At 33.2% G+C, this 26,819-nt stretch overlaps 1 protein-coding gene across 1 annotated transcript in view; it reads left to right on the top strand.

Annotated features, from left to right (window-relative positions):
• LOC131841548 (matrix-remodeling-associated protein 5-like) overlaps positions 1 to 26,819 on the top strand; it is a 439,379-nt gene that overhangs the window by 176,153 nt on the left and 236,407 nt on the right. The window lies entirely within an intron of this gene.

The raw sequence follows: 26,819 nt of genomic DNA, 5'->3' as shown, positions 1-26,819 counted from the left end.
CGACACACTTCATGTTACAGTGTCGAGCATAAAAATGTTACTCTCACTATTATTTCATAATCATATTTTTAGTGTGCATATATTTTGTAAATAGAATTATAATAATAATATCTCAGGACAATTTATACAGCGCTATTTAGTCCCAAGCGAAGCAGAGCTCGAGTTATGGGTTCTAGACGACTACTTTACGGCTGGCTGAATACGTGAGACGGTACTTTAAATAAAAAAAATGTTACTGTTAAATTTTATGTTAGTAGAATTATAATTTTAATTAACGAATATGGTTATGATATTAACATGTAAACTAAAAATTTTGTACCCTTTGTTAAGAAAATTGCTCGGACGGAGGAATATGAGTTTTCGCACACTTATAGTTTATACAGAGAAATAGTGCAGAATGCTATTTTTTTTTATTATGCGTAAAAAATACATTAAATCGTTAATAAAATCATTACACACACTGCCATGTATTTACACACTTTTGTTTATTTGTTATTGCTGGTCCAAAGAGTGTTTTACTGTATATAAAAAAAGTAATATAAATCGGTGCAATAAGATAAATCAAGGTAACGGTGTAATCAAGTAATTTCTCTACTAGATTCACAGAAAATGTTATCATTATTACAGTACCAATAACATATTTTAGGTTATTTTATCTAACGATACCATACATTTACTGGACAATACAATACAATACATTTTATTACAATTGTCTCGTGAAAAACAGCAGGCTACTATTGCAAATAATAAATACATATACATAAAAAAATGTGTCCACTTTTCGTGGCCACGATTGTAAACAAAGTACACATAGGTACAATAAACATAACAGCCCGAGTTCGCTCGTTCTCTCTATGTGTGAAGTTTAACTTTTGTCATTTAGTACTTCTGTGACACACAGTTTCTGTCCGCTGTATTTTTTATGGTATAATAAATGCATGTTTCTTATATACTACTTGTTATGAATATCAACCAAACACTATAACCATATTGTCTCTTTGGATGCTGTATAACAAAAAAAACATACAGTTATGATTGTTATCCCGGATGAGGTAGTAATGGATGATAATGGAATGGTGCACCTGACTGCGTTAATGGTTTATGCTGACGGGGCACCAATGGTATGATAAGCATGAGATCAGGTCAGTTTGCAGTTTACAAATTCACCGGGAATTAATCACGATGGTTTCCAGTGGGAACTATGTGGACGTCAACCTGATAGGGTACATTGCTAGCTATGGGATTATCAGTCTACAATCCCCTGCCCCCCAGGATAAGGTAGTCAGAGTCATATCAATTTTTTTAGTCATAGTGAATGCAATGATCTTGATATAATCACACTTTGCTTGTTTGAATAACGAGAGTTAAACCTACCGCCATCACTTAGACTAATTTTTAAGGCAGGAACATATAAACGAATACACTAAATGGACTATATTTAATTGAACACGGAACTCCTAAACTAACAAATTAGTAAAGTGGCTACATAAAATTAATACGATCACGTATCCAATTTTTCGGGCCGAAAGTGTACACGAAACTTGCCGCTTTCTCTTTTTGCGTCTGTTTAGTAAAGTTTAGCAAAACTATTGTCGTTGAGCTTACTATACTTTGCTTTAGCTTAGTTTTTCTTTGTATATTACTCTAATGATGCGGCTGTTTGGGGAAAGAAACTCGGAAACTGTTCAGTTAGTCAAATACATTGTGTACTTGTATTTGTTTTGACTGACTCCGACGAAGTAGAAGATTACACTACTTAAGGACTGTACCTATCGTCTTGGTAAATTAGTTAACACTAATTAGTGTGCTAACAGGACTATTGGTGGATAATTATGTTGACATGGTATTGAACTCTTAATAGATATACATAAAATAGATAGACAACAGAGATGAAATTCATACTAATATATAGTTTTTTTTTATTTAACATCAATGCACACAATACAAAAGGTAGTACAGTATATTTAGCGGACTTAACACCATGCGGTATTTTCTACCAGTCAACCATAGGTGGTGCAGAGAATAATCATTAGAGGTGCATATAAATTTAATGAGAAACAAAATATAAACAACGAAAAATACAGTATATACCTAAGACATAAAATAATACATTACATAATAAAATCAAATGTATAATAATCGTTTGTCATTTTTTTTGCACCAGTTATTACCCACTCAGTAGCACATATCCCACTGTTTTAGGTTGACTGGAAGAGATGTCTTCTAGGGATAAGTCCACCTTTGCACACATTATCATTAATTATATATCTTTGTATTATCTGTGCAATAAAGAATATAGTATAATCAATGATGGTGTAATATTTCCTATTTTAATTAAAAATATGCTTTCGTATTCTAAAAAGGGCAATTAGGACAATAATGCGCATTCCACAAAGCGATTCATGCAAGAATTACTTTAAAGTGTTAAGAATTTTAACAGTGCCTTGTTTATACATTTTTATCACTGTTTGTTATTTGATGAAAAAATTAACTCAGAGACTGACGAAGAAAGATTCATCCATGAAAATACTGGGAGAAAATATTTGCAGTCGCAAATAGTGCCCAAATTCATAATAGTTACACATAGTACGAGATATTAGTCTGTAAAGTTATTTGATAATTTAACAATGTAATATTGTAAATAGTTTCTAAATCCAGAAACTATATACAATATTACATTGTCATATAGTATAAAGCTAGGCTGAGGATTTTTTATTATCACAATAATGACCATAAAAACTTCAGTTGAACTATTGCACTATACCTGCTGAAATAAAAAAAATTACTGTTCTAATTACTATTATATTACAGACCTTATATAGTATTCTACATAATTTATATTATTTTGGTTTAAATCCTTACTAATATTATAAATGCGAAAGTAACTCTGTCTGTCTGTCTGTCTGTCTGTCTGTCTGTCTCGCTTTCACGCCAAAACTACTGAACCGATTTAAATGAAATTTGGTACGCAGATAGTCTATACGCCGAGGAAGGACATAGGCTACTTTTTAATGCGAAAAAAGGGTTGTAAGGGGTTGAAAATGGAAATACAAGGTTATCTTTATGCGGTTTAATACACACATAGTATAATACTGGCTTAACTAAAAAATTAGAAATTTTGGAAAGTCTACTTTATAACTGTGGTATTAAGTCTAACTTTAAAAATTTTAAATTTCTGAATTACACCAATATTGTACTAGATATGCGACATAAATAAACATAAATGTCATTTGTATAAGCAGCGCGCATGCGAAGTTGCGCGAGCAACTGATTATTGTCAATCCGTTGTCTCCTTATAAATTTAAATGTACATATAATCGTTTGCTCCGCAATATTATTTTATAAATACATAAATATAATCCTGGTACGGGCTATAACTGATGACCCTGCTCTTGGACAAGATCGTAATCACATATTATTAATATTTTTGAAGAATATAACAACATATAATATTAAGAATGAAGTTGTCTATACATATGAACAACATTTCCTTGGAAGAAACAACATCTACCGTTCCATCCGAGCTATTCAGGGTCGGAATACGCGTTTCTCCCTTCTGGCCAGTAGAGTCAAAGTATTTGCGCAAGTAGAGGGATGTTTGCAATTTAGAATATCACATCTATTATTTTGATTTAACAAATTTTTATTATGTTATTGGCCAACTGGACCACCAATTTACAAAAGAAGTTAAAGAAATTTTTAGACTATACATTAAATATAAATAAATATGACATTTAAATTTGTAAAAATGTCACCATTCAAGGGGTAAAGTAAAATAGCAGATAATAGTTTTTATGGAAATTCGTCATATTTGAAGCTAGAGCCATGAAACTTTTTTCATTCGCTTTTTTGTCAGTTGGTCAGTTTAATAAATACCTTACTAATATTACGATAGTGAAAGTAACTCTGTCTGTCTGTCTCACTTAAATGCCAAAATTACTGTACTGATTTAAATGAAGTTTAAAATCTAGATCCTGAGAAAGGACATAGGTTACTTTTTAATCCGAAAAAGGGTTATAAGAGATTGAAAGAGGAAGTTATATAGAAGTATCGTCATTTTTAAAGGTTGAAGCTTGAATCTTATTTTTTGCGTATTGACTAAATATAATTAACGAAAATGGGTTGTAAGGGTCAAAAGGTGAAGTATGGTATGCAAGTATTGACATTTTTAAAGCTAGAAGCTTGAAACTTATTTTTTAGGCTGTTGAGAAAATATTAGTACCTACCTTCACAGGACTCAGCCATAAGTGAAAATTTCATTTTTGGAGCTAGAACGATGAAACTTTTTTATTGGGTTAGATTATTAATACATATATTTTATTATTTGGTTAAGGTCACTATTTTACGCGGACGAAGTCGCGGGTACAATAGTAAATATTATAAATGCGATAGTATGTCTTTTTATTGTTTATTCACAACTATTCGGCTGAACGGATCTTAATTGAATTTAACGACATGATAGAGTCGACTTATTAGAAAAACAGACGAAGTCGCGGGTAACAGTTATCTCAATCGTTGTAATACAATTTCTTTTCATATCACACTTGCATAACTTCATATAAGGCGGAATGTGTTAAATTATAATTACTGATTCCGTAATATTTATGCATACTTAATATTTGGCAAAAATTTTGCCGTTTCATTTTGTACTGTTTGTCTTTCTAATTATCGGCTCTGAGATACACTACTCTTATTCGCCGTTCACAACTTACACCATGACGCCAGCTATGTGCACTAGAGACGATAAATACTTCCTTCTCTTTCCCACAATTACTAACTACACATTTCATTTTATTACGATTCGTTCTGCCATTTAGACGAGAAAATGTAACTATCAGATAGACACATTTTAACATTTCTCATGGGTACAATTAGCTAATCTTACTTAGCTAAGTATGCTTGGAAAAATGAATCTGTCACAGTGCATTACTAATTATGTTTTTTTTTTCTTTTGCAGGTAATTTTGTTGTCAACAATCAACGTTTTAAACAGTCAAGAATTTGGTAAGCACTTTGTACATGACCTATATTTTCTCGATGGTTACTAATATATTCCTTCGCTTGTATTTTAATTAAAGGAATTGAGATGTCGAAATAATTACACCCATGCGAAGCCGTAAAATAACCATATTTAACACGGAGAACTTTGTTAGCCTACTTAAAACTAGGGAGATTGTCAATTAGACTTCATTTTTTTTAAGTGTTTTAAATATAATGTTTCACGTGTCGTTCTATATTAATTTGATAAAGATCTAATAAGTAGTTTTTGAGTTCCCCTTAATAATTTGGCATTTGGTGGCCTGTGTACGATATTATTGTAGGTTCAAAAGCTAATATTCACCTTCCAGCGACTTTAAAACGACCTCGACTTTAGTAAAAAAATATATTTACAAACCTGTCTGTATCCTTGGAATTAAAATATTTCCCGGATGTGTAATTTATGAGGGCAAAAGATTAAAAAAAAAGCTGAAAATACGGATTACGAACTAAGCCGTTTCGGTGTAACCGGGATATTGTTAGGGTTGTCGACGTTCCATTCTGATTAACATGTTAATAACGTGTACGGAAATGACGCACGAGTATATTTTAAAACGTCACACAGGCGGAAACACTTGCTAACCCAATGTTTTTAGGATTCTGTAGTGAAATGAGAATGAAATTTTATTAAAAATAATCTACTTTAATTTTAATACAAAATAATGAAATAACAAACATAGTGATGTGTCACAAACAGATGGTTAGTGGTAGTTCCCGCCTATATCATGATAATAATACGTCAGGACAATTTACACAGCGTCAACTAGTCCCAAAGAAAGCAGAACTCGTGTTATGGTTACTAGACAACTGATATAAATACATAAAATATAAAAATAATTTTTTTCTTCTAAATACATACATACTATATATATTATATTATATAATATTATACATAATATATAAAAATATGAAAAGAAAACACCCAAACCCATACAAATTATAGTCATGAATACAAATGTCAAAGACCATCAAATACATAAACAGAACCACGTCTGTTTCGTCATTATAAAATATCTGCTACACACCCTACTCGTTGCCATTCAGGATGTTATATTTTCTTACTCTATTATATCACTGCTCACCCTCATTCCTTGCCATTCCTGAGGACTAAGTTATACCTTCATAACCTATAATTTCACTGCCATATCATTGTTCAACTCAAATACATCTTACAAAGCCATTTGCATGGCGGTTGCAATAGGTGAGGTAGAGGTGACGCAGACGATTTTCTACAAGGCTATCATAATAAAAGCAATATCAGATTGACAACCCTGTCCTGATTAAAGCCCCTGTAAGGCGCAAAAGATTAAATATCGGTACAAAAGGAGATACGAATGCAAATCGCAAGCTATATTTTAAAATGTTACTTTCACTCGGAAATGAAATCATTCGGGCCCGAACACTCTGTATAATTTTCCACTGTTCATTATATTGAACTCATTTTATGACAAACGGGGCTCTCTTGTACTTCCTTCTAAAGAGACAGACACTGTACCCTAACAATGAATAGAAATAACCTTTATTCTATTACGACGTAGTAATCACCTCAATACAGTGTTATATATGTTGTAGCGAGATGGTAAACACTTCACCACTGTAGCGTTGTGTATGTTGTAGCTACATAGTAATCACCTCACCACTGTAGCGCTGTGTATGTTGTAGCTAGATAGTAATCACCTTACCACAGTAGCGTTGTGTATGTTGTAGCGAGCTGGTTATCACCTCATCACTGTAGCGTTGTGTATGTTGTAGCGAGATGATTATCACCTCATGACTGTAGCGTTGTGTATGTTGTAGCAAGATGGTAATCACGTCACCACTATAGCGTTGTGTATGTTGTAGCAAGATGGTAATCACGTCACCACTGTAGCGTTGTGTATGTGATGAGTTCGCAACTTAATTTATTGTTTTGTTTATTGTAGTATTATTACTATTTATTGAGCATTACTATGTTTATTTAATAGTGTGCAACATGGCTTAGTAGTGCGTAAATTCGACGCGCAATCGGGACGAGGACGGACTTTACACTTATGTAACTTAAATTTATGTTATCTGGAGAGGATTTGAGAATGGAAGGGTGTTGAGTGTTGACAGAAATATTAAAGGTGTAGGCACAAATCAATTTTTTTTTGTATAGAAAAGAATAGAAAATTCTATATTCAAATATATGTTAATGTAAGCAGTTTTGAACAATATTACTTATTTTTCATTCACCGAATTCACCAACAACAAGAAGAACGGGTAGGAAACTTGTTGCTCTTTTAAATAAATGTTGTTACTTTACATTTTTATGTTGTAAATACAAAGCTAATTTCTAACATAATTCTAGAAACGAAAATATTGAACCCTGTCATATGTTTTTTAATAGTAATTAGTATTTCAAACAATCTATGCTGTTAAATGTACTACTATATTCTACATCACAACACAGACTGCTGACTAATGCCTCTGATCACCCCATTGGGAATTACAACCATGAGCTATTTACAATTTATTGTATTTAAACATCGTATTTTGTCAATTTTAATGAATGTTCAAGTAACTTCTTGATGATTAAACATTTTTAATGAACGTAATTAATATGAGAGTCGGCGGTTACTTCGTTCACTTTCTTTTGGCGTAATTTTAGTGAAATATTTTGTTTAAGTCTTTGCTTAGTGCTTTTATTAAAAATATTTTGTAATTAGTAATCTCAGATAGGATGGGCAGAGGTATTATTAACTGTCTACATTGTGGCGTAAAATCTATACAAACAAATAGATCGCTGTCTGTACTGTATAAGAAAAACGATTATTAAGGGACTTTACCAACGTAACAGAAACCAAAATTATAACTTAGAATTTTAGTCTGTGTGTGAACCTCAAAATATAGGAATAATGTTACCCAGATTTGAACACAAAGATAATTACAAAAATTCAAAAATACATAAATAAAATAAATGTTTTTGGTATATTGTGATACTAAAACAACATTAAAATGAAGCCCTGTTAATTTTTTGTATTAAATTTATTTATTAATTTGTATAGAAAAATATTAACAACAATAATTATTGCATACTTTCGTTCGAGTTTTTTAACTTCCGTTGACGCATATATAACAATGCAAATATTAATACTGTAAAAATTCATGCTAATTCCTTCAAACACCTCAATACACAAACGAACAACTTTCGTCTCCATACGATTTTATTACATGTAAAGAAGATTATCTTTCTAAAACTCAAATAGTATAAAATGTTAAAACTGAAAGCAAAATCCTTGCAAGTGAAGGTAAAACCAAGAATGCTTTCAACCGTTTATGACTAGGAACGGTAGATTTTACAAGTGGCAATAGCAGTTCTCATTGAGTCCGAGTGGTCACAGGTTCAATAAAATACGCCTTCCGAAGCAGAGATTTTATCTTCAATGAAATATACGGTTGGATATTTGGTACGGGCACGTGTTCAACGGCACGGTTCTTTATAAAGATCTTGAATACAGCAAAGAACGTGAGAGAGAGATAAAGAGAGTTTTTTTATATATTAATATATATAAAAATCTTTATCTCTCTCTCACGCCAATAGGTTATTACCCCACTTGATGTTAAGCGGTAACCGTTGTCTAGGTCTACTTGAACAGCACTACGTTCATCACATTTACATGTGACACATACAGTACTACTCGTGTGTTGTCATTCAAAACATATCTCATGCCTCTTATTCTGTAATTTCACCACTTAATCGCACCCTACAACCGAATATATATAATACAGCTTACAAAACAAGTAGCGGCTGAAAGGTGACACAATGATATCATCCTAACACAGGTTTGTATAAATTTGAAAGGATAAGGCTCACACACACTACACACACACTAGCTTACTGTATTTTGTGTTGTAAAATTTGCAAACTATTGTAATAGTACCTCATGCAGAAGACTTTGAATAAACTCTACCTCATTACATTTACATCACAATAATTCAGCAAACGTATGATGGACCTGTCCTAAATATTTATTGAAAACGCTGCAGCCTGGTTAGAATAATGTGCCGTATGTTTTCAGAATAGATTTATCGTATGAGTCAGCGATTTCCGAATAGGTGACATTGTTACATATAGGCCTTTAACTTTCTTTATGAATGGGTAAATTATACAAGTAGTAGGAAAATCCTTAGAATGATGATAATTGTAATGATGTGTCATAGCCACTAGGCTAAACCACTAGGTTTAGTCCTCAATTTACATTCAAGGGGTTTGAGACCAAATCTAGGCGAGAATAACTCGTATGTCAATTTATATTTCTGACTAACTGTTACTTTCCGGTGAAGGAAATCTGATTTTTAATCAGATCCTATTTTTTTTATAAAGTATGGAATGGTGCACCCGGCAGTGCCGACGGCATCCTCTAAAGGGGCACCAGGGGAGATGATTCTCCATGATGATATAACCGACCTGATGAATTGAACCAGAATTAACCACGATAGTTTCCAGAGGGGATCGCGAGGAGGTCAACGTGATATGGAAATGTGCCCAACATTGGTACCACTGGTGCTGTTTGTCCCCATTACCAGAGATAATATAATATGCCGTTGCTAACTGACTCCTCTCTCTTATAGGTCTTTCTCCATGAAGCTAAGCGGATTAGTACATGATTTTGTGCCTACACTTGTAATATTTCTGTCAACACTTGAGACCCTTCCATTAGTAACTTTCCAGATAACATAGATTTAAGTGTAACGTTTCATGTTACGACTCCACGTCGAATGTACGCATTATTAATAAGCCATGTAGCACACTATCAAATAAACTTACTATAATATAATGTACTTTGAATATAGTACAAGTATACAAATATAGAAGTTAAAAAAAATTGTGATCTTCCAATTGAATAAAATTCAAATTGAATATATATTTTAAAGACTAGCTGTTTTCGCGACTTCGTCCACGTGGAAATTAACTTTGTTTTTCTAAAATAAATGTTGCCTAAATTACTCCTTATTACATCAGCTATCTGCCAAAAATGGCCCGTCAAAATCGGTCTAACCGTTTCAGAGATTACCCGGAACAAACAGACAGCCAGACAAAAAATGTAAAAAATGTTATTTTGATGTATGTACCGTATTTATATTCATATGCATGTAATAAAAAACGATTATTTCATTATCACAAATAGACACTTCAATTTTATTTATATGTATAGTTTGTTCTTGTTCTGGTATACTTGCTCCAGTAATCGGTTCTTGGAATTGTTAAGGACATTATTTTGTTATTTTTATTGTTTTTCATTTCGAGAGTCAATAAATTAAATTCTGTTCTATTCTATATTTATGCTTTTAATAACAAGGAATAAAGGGATATTTTAGAATCGTTCAAAGCTAATTGGTCTTAATACCTAGTCTTATTTCAATTGCGTACATAGTGATATTTTATGTAAAGATACATTGCACTTAAGTACTCGACGATAAAGTCTATTTTATTTGAGCTTTACAAATAATGTATTTGAAAATAGTATCTTTTTTATATAAGTAAAATGGAATACAAAGTCACAGCCCACGAGATATTTGCAATTTTTTTTTAATTTTATCAAAACACACAGCGCCATCTAGTCTCAAGCTAAGTCCAGCTTGTGTTATGGGTTCTAGACAACTGATTGAACAAACATTTTTTTTAATACTTCCATAATACATTCATTCATTCATAATTTAAGAGCTACGCTCTTGTCGGTGGGGCTCTAGCCACTTTCCGCGATCTTCCATCATGCTCTTTAATTCTTGATACGACATGACTTCCATTTTGTCCTCACTTCCATAATACCAATGGAAAATATTAACAATATAAGCAATCATACTCATGAATCCAAATGTTTGTACCGTGCGAGGATTCGAACCCGCGATAATTAGAATTAATGCGGTGTGTCATCAAGTTTGTAATTTTCTGACCTCGTTGGAGCTAGAAGTGTATCCAATATAGTTTGGTATAATTTAATTTAATTGTAGTTTGGCAATATTCGTTAGCCAGCAGTATCCCTTAGGGATTTCAGCGGCAACAATTTGAAAGAGATAGAACGTCACCTGTCTCTTTAAAATTATAATACTACGTAATATAGAATGAATACAAGTATAACAATCAAGTTATTTTGTCCTATTTGAAATAGAAATAATTTTTATCCAAATATACTGAATACAATCACTTTTGAATAGTCATTTTTTTATTCTACCACTCATTCGGAATGTAGACTCATCACTAGAAGAATGAGCAAGAAACGAGTGAATGAAAGAGTGTATTGCTCTTTTGAATAGATGTTATAAATAAATAATTACACAATAACAAGTTAAATGCCTTTTACTTGTTACTGTGTAATTAATTATTGCAATAATCAAAATAGAAACCGCTACGTACTGAACCGCACGCTACCGAATGAATGAATTAGAACAAATGCTTAAAATTACGTTTTTTTACAGACAAAGTCTTAATACTGCTGAACAATATTTATTTAAATGACCAACGCACAAGTTCTTTCGCATTCTTCTCGTAATGAGTCTGTTTTCCGAATGAGTGGATAAAAAACACATGACTATATAAAAGTGCTGTGAAGTTAATGTCCATTAAGATTATTTCTTTTCTAGAATCTAAATATATATAACTCAAAGGTGACTAACATAGCGATCTATCAACGGACAGCCTAAACCACTGGACGGATCGGGCTGAAATTTGGCATGCAGATGTTATGACGTAATCATCCGCTAAGAAAGGATTTTGATTAATTCTACCCCCAAGGGGATAAAATAGGGGATGAAACTTTGTCAACTTTAAACCGATCGGGCTTAGACTTTGCAAGCATAAAGCTACTATGACGTAGGCATCCCCTAAGAAAGGATTTTGAAAAATTCCACCCCTACGGGGATAAATTAACGTGAGCGAAGCCGCGGGCAAAAGCTAGTAGAACTATAAATTTCATAAACTCCCATTTTTAAAGGCTATTAAATATTATTTTAAACGGTTGTACTAGTTATACATGTATATATAAAACTGTTCGTCTTTACTTTGGCGTAGAGTCTATGTATATAGTAGTTAGTCAAGATGTCTAGAACCGTGTAAGACGATCCGTTAGGTCTACACCGTAGACCAACATAAACTGGCCACGTTATGTGTATTAGATCAAGTGAACACTTGACATGTTTAGCCAAGCCTCGTATACGGATAGGGTTTATTGTGAACGTATTTAGAATAAAAGTTTCCTGTTTTATCTTGTTCATTTTTGTTATTTAGTTATTACGATCTACTCGCCCCGGGCTCGCGTAGGTGTACATGTAATATATGTTCATATAACCGAGGTCACAGATAGTACTTAAAAAAAAAAGTACTACACTTTTCAACTATACATGTAAGTGTTTTAGATATACTAAATAGCACAACGATAAATGATTTTTATCATAAAAAATTACGGTTGGTCTAGCGATTTATCCTGTATACTTAATATATTATAAACTCGCCCAGGCTTCGCATGAGTGTACATTTATTATATATATATAAACCTTCCACTTTAATCACTACACACTTTAATCTATTAAAAAAAAACCGATTCAAAATCCGTTGCGTAGTTTTAAAGATTTAAACACACATAGGGACGGACAGACAGCGACAGCGACTTTGTTTTATACTATGTAAAGATATATTTACAAAATAAATACATCATGTATTTATGTCAGTAGTGTAATACCCATAACAAAATGTCTGCTTAGGTTGGTATTAGGTGGTGTTTAACACTATTTACTATAGAGGGCACTACAATAAAACACACAACTATTTACACTGCGTATATTCGTCACCGCCGTGACCAAAAAAGCGACCAAAAAAAATTAATACAATTCCAGTACATGGGTTGGGACAAAAGTCAAAACTTAGCGCGTTTCAATTTTTCCACTAGCGCCATCTAGTATCATAGATGAGAAACAAACTTAGTAATTTAAACAGGTGGCGACTTGTGAATTGTTGAATAAGATACAATTATTAACTAGCTGTGTCCGCAGCTTCACCCGCGTGAACTTTATAGCCTATATGTTATTCTGATGTATAAGCTATATTACTGTAAAGTTTCATCAAAATCCGTTCAGTAGTTTTTGCGTGAAAGAGCAACAAACATCCATTCATACTCACAAACTTTCGCGTTTATAATATTATATAATTAAATATAAACATACGCTGAATTGAAATTGTTTTGTTGTTAAAGCGGAAAAAGTCGCAATATAGTATATATAGTATATTTCACATACCGCGTAGAAACATACGTAATACCTATTCAGCTGGACTATTTTCAGCCGTAATAACTGGCAGTCGGTTCCACTAGGTCTGGCCATCTAACACGAGAGCTGAGGGCCCGTGTTTTATGACACCCTTTTTTATAGCTACGTTTGGCGAAGATCCACGCCTGGCTTTTCGCTGTGTAATTCGGTTGTCATTTGATAGTGATGTGCCGTCAATGTGATTAGAATTATCGATAAAACTAAATATAATATTTTTTTTGTTAATTGCTGCTTTATTTATTTTATTTGTTAATTGCTGCTACATATGGATTAACATATCCGTGATACCACACACAGATTGCCTTTGAGGAGGATTAAAATGTCCAAACCCTGTAATGCCTTGTCTCAGTCTTCAACCGAAACACAGATCAAAGCAAGCTGATTGGCTACTGAAATGTGTAAGATCGGGCCATTCACACAGATGACACCTTTTTACAAAGTCTACCTCGGTTAATTCTTAGCAATTCTCAAAGTAGACATACTTAAAATATTTATACTATTTTGTTTAATTCCGCTACAATTACTATGTCTGGGGCATCGGCGAACAAACCGCGAATCCGCCGAACAGTCACAGCCTGATGATATCTCGCTCAGAAGCGAAACACGTGTCGCAATATATATAGGTGTAGACTCGATAACGGTCAAAATTTGATCATCAATAGAAGGTCGCAATAGTAGTCAAGCTTCCGCACTGAATATTTGTATAAGACCACATCCTAATTGTAGCGGAATTAAACAAAATTATGTATATATTTTTTATATATAGCACAGGGGACAAACGAGCATGTTGTTCACCTGCTGGTATGTGATTACCGCCGCCCATGATGATCTGCAACTCCAAGGGGAATTGCAAGTGCGTTGTCCGGCTTTTAAAAAGGAACGATCTCTTTTCTCGAAGATTTCAATATCGTATCGGTTTGAAATACCTTTGCTGTAAGGTGATTCCACAATGTGGTTGTGCTTGGCAAAAAGTATCTAGAAAGTCACAGTGTGGAGGACCGTCATTCATCCAAATGATCAGGATGGTATTTTAGTTTCTGGCGGGTGGTATTATAATCCATTAAGTAGTGAATTGAACCTCCGCAAAGTAGCACCTAATGCGATATAATATGTATAAAGTATAGATATCGATATTGAAAAGCGCCTCCCTATTCTAAGTTTACGCAGGACTATCTACGCGTGGCATGGATTTACATTTGCATGCAAACGGGCCATGACTGCGAATAACATAACACTAGAGGGTACAAGTGGAAAAGAGACCATTAACTCGATGTTTGACTTATTGTATCATTCGGATGTAGTGCTTTATACGGCACTCTGTTTAAGACCGCGTAAAATTTGTATCTATTTGTGGTGTCGGATATATCCCATAAATTTTATATAGATTGTGTAGCATTCTGTTTCGGCTTTTGTAGTTTCGACAGTGAGTTTTGTTTGTATAAAGTATTCAGAATAGAATATCGTAAAATTGTCTCTTTTGATACACATCCTCATTTTCAGTATTATCTTCAGAATTTCAGGCTTATATTTTAGTGATCAGCGAAAATGCCTGCAAATTAAAATTTTAACATATTGTCTTTGCTTTTACTGTCTTCGTCTTTAAAGGTTTTCTTCTAAGGTTCTCTTCTTTTCTCTAATTGATTAATTATGGTTTTATTTTTATTAAACAAAAAATTAAAAAAATTGTTTTATAATCAATATGACGAGTGATTGTAGTTTTGTCATTTCATTTTGTTTTTGTAAAGTACATGGCTTCAATTATATATAACGTTTACATGTATATGTTATCTGTTTATGTATTCATATATACGTATATTATAAGAATGTATTATTGTTTTATAATTTAGATCATTTTCCCTGTATTTACATCATTATTGTTACTTATCCTATTTGCATCCCATCCACGATCTCCTACAATTGTATCCGTTGTCTTCTAACTATTGCTTTCAGCAATAAGCCCGCCCTGTATTTCTACACATGTTCAGTTTACTCATTAATTATTGTATCTATCTTCTATCAATGCGTAACGCAAATAAAACATATATTAATCTATTAATTACAAGAACATATAACATATGATGGATGGCGCTGACAGTAATAGTTAGTAGCAGTCGGACTGACCATATTTCACCAACTAAACTTGAGTCAAACGTGGTTGAACTACCGCGGAAGTTTCAAAAGTGACTGCTTAATTTGCCAAAAGACCTAGTTGATCTGAATTCCGCTTGAAAGCAACTATTGTGGTGCATTTCGCCGTAGATCTTCGTGGAGTCTGCATCCGACGTTTGCAGTTTTGATTTAATGCACCAGCATATAGTTAGTTCTAAATTACAAGACAATCGCAAACTGCCGTGAACACACTGGGCGTAACTGCGAACAACCACGCTTGACGGAATACTACCAAACAGGATAAAGCTGTTGTCCCAATGAAGGCGAGTTGTAAGTAAAAATAATAAAGTCGCAATTATTTTTCAGTGTTGGTAAACTGCGAGTTTTAATTTTGTCACAGCGGTATCTGTTGGCGCTGTGTGCTAACTATTATATTTCATTGACTTATTATTTTATTTCTAACAGTAATCACGTAAAATTATGAGCAAACATAGGTAACTATTGTTGTAAAGTATTTCCGCTAAGTTTATGGCCTATTCTAATATACATTACTACAAGCTGACGGCCTAAAGTAAAATGAATAGTATCACGAACTTCAATGTTGATTTAGTAATCATTTTCATAGTTATTGCAATAGACTTTGTTTACTGCTTTATTAAATATAAGTAAAATATAAATATGTTAGAATTCAGGATTTGTTAATACAAATGGTTGCATGGTTGCAGGGGTACAATTTCTTATTTTTTTGACTAAAAATATTTGTCCGCTACTCCGTCGCCAGTGAGACAAATTCCTATTAGTACTAAATGTTGATATGTTAGTTCCATTTGAATTAGTTCGATTCGATATTCTGCAACGATCCGTAAACGTGTGATATCTAACTACATGCGTATCGGTGCAAAAGGAATCATCAAATTCTGTTCAGAGTTGATGAAAGTAAAACCTTTGAAATCAATTGCGAACTAACATACTTATTTCTAAATTCATCATTGCCTTGACTTTATCCCATTATTTGGGGTCGGCGCAGTATGTCATTCTCTTCCACTGCTCTCTATCGGTCGTCATATCTGAACATATTCTTCTTTTATTCATATCATCTTTCACACAATCCATCCATCTTTTCTTAGGGCGTAATCAGTAGTCAGTGAAATTACAGGATATGAATGTATGACATCTTAGTCTTGTAAAATGGCAATGCAAGACGTGATAACGTGATGTGATGTGATACTATATAAGCGACAGTTCCTTTTACCTTTTCAATCACCTAAAAATAACCTAATTTGCAATTAATAATAAATGATTTTTATCATAAAAATGACGTATGTATACGCTGGTAGAGAACAGGTAAATTTGAACTTGCAACTTGAAATCGAACCTAATTAGCTACAATCAGATATTCGACCCCGGTGGTTTAGTGGTTTAGCATCTTTATTTGCGATGGTGCGAGTTCGAATCCTCGTACGCAAACATATGTATTTATGAGTATGATGGTTTGTACTGGTCTGGGTGTTAGCTATGTGTATTGTATATGTATTTACAAGAATAAAATGTATTTATATGGTTGGTGATTTTTATGTATATTATATATGTATTTATAAAAAAAATGTATCTAAGTATATCAGTTGTCTAATAAACAAGCTGTAGCTTGGGACTAGATGGCGCTGTGTAAATTGTCCATGATTATTATTACTAGAAAATAGATGTGTAGATATCTCTCAAATTTTATTTAGTGGTTGTATATATTCATTTAGAGTTTGTGTATTACTTAATAGTAATTGCTCAAACTAAATTATGTTCATATTAAATAACAACAGATGCAAGAGAAATGTTGTAATTATACTAAGTCGGGGAGATTCTGGTGAAACAAATCTAAGAGGCAGAGCGCAGTATGAACGTGTATTTCAAAATTAAGTTACTACGGTTGTACTGAGGCATGTCTTTATATTATACTAGCTACCCATCCCGGCTTCGCACGGGTGTACATGTATTATACATATAACCCTTCCTCTTGAATCAGTTTTCTATTATTTATTTAATAGAATAGTGATTCAAGAGATATACACAATTCGCACAGGAAACACCCAGACCAATACTATAATCATACTCATGAATACAAATGTTTGTACTGTGCAAGGAATCGAACCCGCGGCCGTCGGAAGTGAGACAGTATCTAAACCGCTAGACCTGCGAGACTTTATTATTTTATACTCAAACCTCTAATATTATTCAATGACCTATTAAAAGCAAAAATATACAGAGATACATTATCGAGTAAGCTATATTTCACGACTCAACTATGTAATATAGTATCATTACATAGTATAAAACAAAGTCGCTGTCGCTGTCTGTCCTACCCTATATATGCTTAAATCTTTAAAAATGGAACGGATTTTGAAGCGGTTTTTTTTAAATAGATAGAATGAGAGGAGGAAGAGTTCAAGAGGAAGGTTTATATATATAATTCATATACACCCGTGCGATGCCGGGTGGGTAGCTAGTAATAAATAAATAACCGGAATATACCTTACAAAGAAACCGGTTTGCCGGTTGAAATAGGTGAAACCACGCAGACCTCGTCGTACGGTCTACTCCGGGTTAAATTACACAAAATTAATACATACAGAGAGAGAGTAATATTGTTTTGTGACATATTTCAGCAAGTTAATTAAATGCAGCGCAGTACATCTGAATAAATCAGCAGATTCAGTGGACGACTGGAGATAATCTAGGCATGAATAATTTATCAATACTTCTATGAACAAAGTTTTTGGTATGATTTCATTAAGCTCCATTCGTACAAAGAAGACGCTTGCGAAAACTTAAATATAGTCGCCAAATTAAATCATTACATAGTATAAAACATAGTCGCTGTCGCTGTCTGTCCTTTTGGATTTTGAAGCGGTTTTTTAATAGATAGAGTAATTCAAGAGGAAGGTTTATATGTATAATACACCCGGGCGTAGCTGGTATATAATAAATGACGTCCTCCGTGATCTAGTGGTTTATCACACCGCCTTCCTACCGGTGGTCGCGTGTTCGATTCCTCTCACGGTACATATATTTATATTTTTTAAACCATTACGGCCCATTTATGGCAAACGGTTACCGTAGTATTCATGGTATGTGGACTAATGAACATTACTAGCAATGTACCATTGTCAATGTCAGGTTGACCTCCACGCGGTTCTCGTATGGTGAATTTGTCACGATGGGCCTGACCTCATGCACATCTTATCATCCTCCACTGGTGCCCCGCCAGCGTAAACCGTTAGCGCAGGCGGGTGCACCATTCCATTTATATCCACAAAAAGAAAAAATCTAATTAAGGGGATTAGTAATGTGGACTGATGATCTTATTGCTAGCAATGTACCATGTCAGGTTGACATAAACGTGATTCTATGTTTTTTGGATCAGTCTAAGTGTTTCCCATGTATGTCTTTACAAAAAAAAGTACCTATATATTTATGTCAGTTATACCTTAACACAAGCTCTCCTTACCGTGTCGTGGTCATTTATTTATCATATTTCAGCAAGTTAATTAAATGCAGCGTATAGTGCAGATGAATAAATCAGCAGATTCAGTGGACGACTGGAGATAAACTAGGCATGAATAATTTATTAATATTTCTATAGTTATGTATCGCCCAATATATATATATATAAGTGATGCAGAAGAAGTCGCGCGGGTTAGCTAGTAAGTAAATAAATGAATATTGCCTCATACTGTAACGTGATATTTTTACTTATTACACCATGTTACAGCAACCATTAATGTCCCGCCTGCATACACGGTTCTCTCATAAGAAAAAACATATTACATTATACGTATTATTCATTTTAATACTTGATATATACATATACATGACAGTCTCGGTGGTCTAGCGGTTTAGCACACCGCTATACTTCCGGTGATCGCGAGTTCGATTCCTCGCACTGTGCAAACATTTTATATCCTTAGGTATGGTTGTTTGTATCGGTCTCAGTGTTTTCTATATATATTATGTATGTATTTACAAAAACATTCATGTATATATAACATATCTAGTACCTATATGACAAGATCGGCTTAGTTTGGGTGTGCTGGGTTATTATAGTACTCTTTCCCCTTTCTTTAATAGTAAATCGCATGTGTTTTACCTTTCATTAGATATAAAATTATGTTGTGATCCTGTTTATTACAGTATATTTTATGTACATAACTTGGCCTATATGTTGACCTCGAAGAAGCCAGACTATGAAATATGATCGTAATATAATATATTTCCGAGGCATCCAGAGAAAATCTCAATACTCCAGTTTCCTTTGTGGAAGCAACTTGCTTTATTCCACTGTATCTGCTATCTTTATGGATGAAACATGATTTTTCTGTATTTTATTTTCATATTAGGTTTATCACATTCATTTTCAGAATGGAATGATTCCTTTGCTCCCATTTTCTATTTTACTTGTTATAAATAGAGCTTTTTTAACGGATTATATAGATGTATTATTTGGTTGGTGGAGGAGTATTGCAAATTATGTAATATATATATCATAATCGATTTGATGCTGATAAATCTTTCTATAGAAAATATATATATATTTTAAAATAATGATTCAAAAATAGAACATTATATATTAATTTATTGATATTTTTATATCGTCTATTGAGCCGATATATAATTTTAACTAATAGTGTTACGTTTTAATAATAGTTTAGTGTCAAATACAGATTGACGTAATTGTAAAAAAATATTATGGCAAAACAATTCTACTGCAAACAAACATATTATTTATTGGTCATCACATATCTCAATGCAAAAGAACCCAAACACAACAACGGTTCAAAAATAGAAGAATAAATATTAATATAGTTCTATTTTTAAATCACTATTCTTACTTTATAGTTTTATATTATTTTGTTTAATTCCGTAAAAAAAATAAAGCTATAAAAACTCTAGTATTAAAATATTCAAAAGTCGATTAAAATATATTATCTATCATATTGTTGCCTTATTATACTTATTTATTTATGTACAATGTGTGTATGTCTATATATTCATATATTTATGTATGTCTATTCATTCTTATAGTTATTAGTTTTACAACAGCGTCTCAATATCTCCTTTTTTTACACGTATGTATGGCTGATCTAGTTAACACTCTATCCTATAACATTTTGTAGGTTTGTTAAAAAATATCCTTTTAGATAAGCTCGCCCTTATACATTACATTTATTGTATCACTGTTTTTTTCTATGTATGTGTACAATAAAGAATAAATATATTTTTTATAAAATTTACTGTAACGGTGTTTATAATCCCAGTTACAAAATTAGAATTATATATTTATTAGTATTTATCCGCAACTTCGTATGCGTTACAAATTATATGCATTTTAAGTAAATTTGCTAAATAGTTTGATCTCTTAGCGAGACGCCAATAACCCTTATTTACCATATTGAACTCTATAAGTATAATCAACCTAAGGAAAGAACGTTTTTACGACCGTCCGGTCTCTATAAATGCAAATTTATCTTTTACTGTGTGAGCGGCGTTTTAAAAAGAAACAAATGTATCTTTAGTGTAGGTGTAAAGGAGATAGAATCGTTGATTACTTTGTATGTTCAGATCGAAATGAAGTAACGTATACAAATTATGCAGTTGAGGTCATTGAGTGCATTTTTTTATTTTCCAATGTGCTATAAAGTTATGTGTCTATATTTATTAAAATATATTTCTATGTCACAATATAAAATTACTATTAAAACGCCATCCAGAGGCTCACGTTACATAGTAAGGAGAAAAGAATCGAGAAAGTGTGACATAGTGGGACACGAGATAAGAGGGGTCTATATTTCATGACGTCACATTTCAATGTGTACGTATTAAAACACTGTTAATTTAATGTAATCATTTCTATTTAGTTTTAAAGTATTTAGTTCAATACACATTATTCAGTTAAACGGGTTTTAACACGAATAATATTATTGTATATAAAGGTTACCTCTCTCGATGTTTCGACTAGGTTGCACTAGCCGGAGTCATGGCCTGACTAGAGTAGCAAATTTCAATGTTCATAGATGCCGGCAGTTTTTTCAACTAACATCATTACCTTGTCCAGCGAAAAATCGTGTAACGAAACGTCGACAGAGGTTTACAACGATCTTTATTTACCATAAAATTATTCATGATAAAACCCGTTTAACTATATTAATAACTAGCTGTACCAGCGACTTAGTCCGCGTGGAATTTAACTTGAATTTTCTAAAATAAAGGTAGCCTAAGTTACTCCTTATTACATCAGCTACCTGCTAAAAAAAGTCCCGTCAAAATCGGTTCAGCCATTTTAGAGATTAGCTGGAACAAACAGACAAACAAAAATTGTAAAAAATGTTATTTTGGTGTATGTACAGTATTTACATGTAGTTTGTGTTTATATGCATGTAGTAAAAAACGATTATTTCATTATTACAAACAGACACTCCAATTCTAATTTTATTTATATGTAGTTGTATGTATTTCTAATTGTACATTAGGAAGGGGAGAGTTTAACACATGTGATAAGCTGTGACAAGGACGGGGAGAGGTCGAAAATCATGAAATTCATGCGTCGTAATTAATGAATCGCACCTAAACCGAGATATGTGCTTTATGTACGCTATCATAAAGCACATCTCTTACCTTAGGTGCGATTAGGAGTAGAAATATTTTAACACAAATGAACGATTCATTTTAGATTATTCATTCTGAAATAATAAATAAATAGATGAACTCGCCGGATTAGCGGTTTATAGTACACGGTGTAGCTCTAGAAAAAAAATATATGTATATTATAATATAATAATAATGTGTCTATAACTATAGTATATATTACAAATAGTAAAGTTTAAAATAGATAAATAAATAACCTTGGACAATTAACAGAGCGCCATCTAGTCCACGGTAAGTAGAGCTTGTGAGTATGGGTAATAGACAAGTGATATAAATACTTATATGTACATTTTTTATTGTAAATACTTACATAAGATTACATAGAAAACACCCAGACCATTACAAACAATCATACTCACGAATAAATTAGTTTGCATCGTGCGAGGAATCGAACCCGCGACCATCAGAAGTTAAGTGGTGTGTTTAACTGCTAGACCACCGATGCTATCAAAACTATGAAGGATTAATACTGATCAATAAGTATTATATTTTCTGTGTCAATCTATTGTTATAGAGAATGAACACTGAGTATCCTAAAGTACGGGATTATTTAGGGTTTTCATCTTATATTTGAAAGATATAAAGATATAATATATCATCATCATCATCTGCTTCTTCCTTATCCCATTTATTTGGGGTCGGCGTAATATGTTTTTCTCTTCCATTCATCTCTGTTCGCAGTCATCGCGTTATTTACTTCCTTTCTTACCATATCATCTTTCACACAGTCCATCCATCTCTTTTTCGTTCATATGTAACACCTTTCTTAAAATATTATCCTCGTTCCTACGCATTACATGTCCATACCATGATAGACCATTACTCTTCAACCTCTCTGACACCGGCGCAACTTTTATACTTCCTCTAATGTATTCATTCTTTATCTTATCCACTCTTGTCACACCACACATCCACCTCAACATTCGCATTTCAGATGCATGCAGTCGTCTTTCATCCGTCGCTTTTAAGGGCCAGCACTCTGATCTATACACGACAACAGGCCGGATCATGGTCTTGTAAATATTTACCTTAAGCTTAAGGGGAACACGCTAGTCCCACGTCATTGCCGTATCCTGCCGCCACTTCATCCATCCTTCTTTAATTCTGGGCTTTATGGTCCTGTCTAATTGGATTGATACCTGAATGTTAAGTGCCGAGTGTCTGAAAAGTAAGAGAAATGCACAATTAAACGTTGCCATCATATCTTTTAAACTTTAAGCCCACTTAACTGTCAACATTAGTCAACATACGCGCCCACCCAAACTACGAAATAATAAAATAAAATTTACAATATCGACAATAAATGTCACATAGATCTGATTAAATTTATTGTCGTTTGGACTTCTTTTAAAATGCGATCATTCCATACAGTTCTTGTATTAAGACGTTAGCTAACAATTTATCGTTTGTGTGGGTTGGTATTTAGATAGTGTACAATGAAAACAGCCTTCATAAAAGTGGCTTATCAGCATTACTTAGGCATTTCACAGGGACGCAATACTATTTGCTGGATGTACATAGAATAAACTGTTCTATTGATAGTGATATACAATTGTTTTTTGTGTAACAAACTTAGTTTCAATAACTTTGGAAATGTAATAGTTTCCTTTATAGCTTAATTTTGTATTGTAGTGTCATAGTAGGTACTTCTTACGGAACTGGGTATAATACAAAATAAATAGATGTGCCTTTAATTGTTTTTCTAAAGGGTATGTTTTAAAAATCCCACATTTAATATTATCTCAATATTATAATTTGTAACAAATATTTTTAAATTTAATGTTGTTAATTTTAATAATGTAAATATAACTTTTTGATGTTGTTCCGTTGTCTTTAGTCTATATTAAAATATTTGGCACCAAAATGCTGACAATAAATAAAAAGAAAATAATATTGTACAGAGATTAGAGATTTAAGCGAACAAGAGAGAAATATATATTTAATATATAGTCATATTATTTAAATGTATAAATAGTATTGTGATGTACAATTGTTTGGAATTTGATAGCTTAAAATAAATAAGCATATATTAAGAAGAAATAAAAAACATCATACTTTTATAAGAAGATACCCTATTAACCTGAATGGCAAATAGGTTGATTGCTCATCTGATAGAAAGTGGTAACCGTCGCCGAAATAAATGCGTTACCATTCTTCAGTGTTGACATCCTCTATGCCTATTTATAAGCCTTTTCTTACTATTTGATCTGGAATACTACTTGAAAAGCATTATTTGATAGCAGAATTACGTGTAATAAACTCACAAAGAGGACTTTATACAATGTCAGTTGTGATAGAGGCATAATATATTTTTATATCAACTAGTAGTCGTGTAATATCATTCCGAACTGACGATAGATTTGACATATCATACGAATCTGTAATATCGACTTGATGCATAGATTTTTTGAATTTTGAATGATCGAAATTCGCCCATAATTTATTTCAATTATAAGTTTGTACATTATTATGGTTCTATTGTCAAAGACATCTCTGTCAAGGGCATGATCATCATCTGCTTCTTCCTTATCCTATTTATTTGCGGTCGGCGTAATATGTTTTTCTTTTCCATTCATCTCTGTTCGCAGTCATCTCCGTATTTACTCCCTTTCTTACAATATCATCTTTCACACAGTCTATCCATCTCTTTTTTGGCCTTCCTCTGCCCTTACTTCTATGGATGTGTAATATTTTTTTTATTGATTTAATGTATTTTTTATGTACAACTTAAATACATGATTAGCATTCTGCACTCCTCTATATAAACTATACGTGTGCGAAATTTCATACTCCTCCATCCGCGCAAATTTCATAAAAAGGCGTACAAAGTTTTTGCTACACATAAGATACATGAGATAATCAATGTACAAACAGATTTGTCTGTAAAGATAAACAGTGAAAATAATTTATCCTAAAAACCACTTCTGTTTTGTGACGAATTAGTGAAACCTAGCTCGTTTTTAATGACGGGTCAAAGAATGTTGTTGATGCAGCTTTAACGAAGTTTGTTTTCGACAAAATTCGGCGTATACCTTCAAAAGAGGTTTCAAAATCGAGTCGAGCATAACCAGCGAGGGCTATATTTCATTTTACAGGCGATGTTCTGGATGCACTATTTTCTTTATCCAAGTCCGCTGAAATTGTAGAGTGTTTTTAGGCTACTGGAAAATATTCGGGCCGCTGAAAGCGAGGATTTCGGTTCGAGTTTCCAACCACGTTACACGCCTTTTGTATTTCTATGCAAATTTACAAGGAAACAAAAATTTTTGCTCTTGCCCGACCGCTGAAAAATGGAGGGAATTGTTTTTCGTGTGTATTCATATCAGCGACCATGAGTCGTGAATGTAATTGCTTAATTGTTATAACAATAATACGTTAAGATGAGTTGTATTATGGGCATCACATTATAGCGTAGTATATAAGTAGATATATTCTTATTGCTTGTCTTGTGTACATTACAAATGCGAAAGCTTGTAAAAACGCAAAAACGCAAAAACTACAGAGCAGATTTTGATGAAACTTTGCAGTAATATAGCTGATGTATATCAGAATAACATATAGGCCATATTTTTTTATTAAAATTTAACGCGGGCCACATAGCTATACCCGCGGTTTCACCCTATTATATAAATTTATGTATATTCCATTGGAACGCTAATTATATATTCCACCACCACTCCTCAATTCCTCTCAGTAACTGAAAGAAAACTGACTTGCTGACTGACTGCAAAGGTTGACTGGAAGAAATCCCTCTTTTGGGTCTGCCATTGTACATCCTTATTTTATGAGTTAATTGTGTACTTTTACACATAATTTATCGTCTGTAAAGGATGGAACTAAAACACCGACTTATTTTCGCAAACTGAGAGCACGCACTTATTTTATATGTGACACCGAGCGTCACCGCGATCGTATGAATCCGACTACAATATTGTGTAGAAAACGGGTAGATTTATATTAATTATATTGTGCGCACCCTCATATATATTTATTAAAAAATGACGAACGTATCGTGTATATTTATGCATATATACGTACATATAATAATAAATTTAATTTTATAAAAAAAAAAAAGATACAATATTTTGATAACGTAGTGCGTCGCCTACAATTCTGCCTCCTTAGTGCTAACTAGTTAGCACTACTAACACTAGCTGGTGATAGTAAGGCGACGCGAGTGACTGGTCGACGCAGTAGTAACGTCTACGACGCGTACGCGGCCGTCCTCACCTGTATGACTTGAGCTGACCACTCCATGACGCCAGCATCCACGATCCAGTTTAGGGTCCACTACTACTACGTAATCACCTACCTGTAATGATCTCGACTCCTCCATCCATTTTTGTCGAGGTAGTAACGTAGGCAGATATTCCTTTATCCAACGACTCCAGAACATATCCGTAATACGTTGCGCTATACGCCAACGCTTTCGTAAACAAAGGTCAGAATCATTGAAAAGTCCATAAGTGGGACCGCTGGATGACGTACCAATTAAAAAATGATTTGGGGTTAAAGCCTCTGGATAGTCGGGATCCAGAGAGACGTGTGTTATAGGTCGACTGTTAACCAAAGCCTCAACCTCTGTTAAGATAGTGGCTAGTGTGTCAGGATGAGGGGCTCTCTCTTTGAGAGTTACTTTAAGCGCTGTCTTAACAGTACGTATCATTCGCTCCCAAGCGCCTCCCATTTCTGGAGCGCCTG

Source organism: Achroia grisella, unplaced genomic scaffold (genome assembly GCF_030625045.1).
Source record: "Achroia grisella isolate CSIRO2021 unplaced genomic scaffold, CSIRO_AGI_Agris_v1 utg1847, whole genome shotgun sequence".
NCBI lineage: Eukaryota > Metazoa > Arthropoda > Insecta > Lepidoptera > Pyralidae > Achroia > Achroia grisella.
This window is presented reverse-complemented; position numbering and strand designations above follow the sequence as displayed.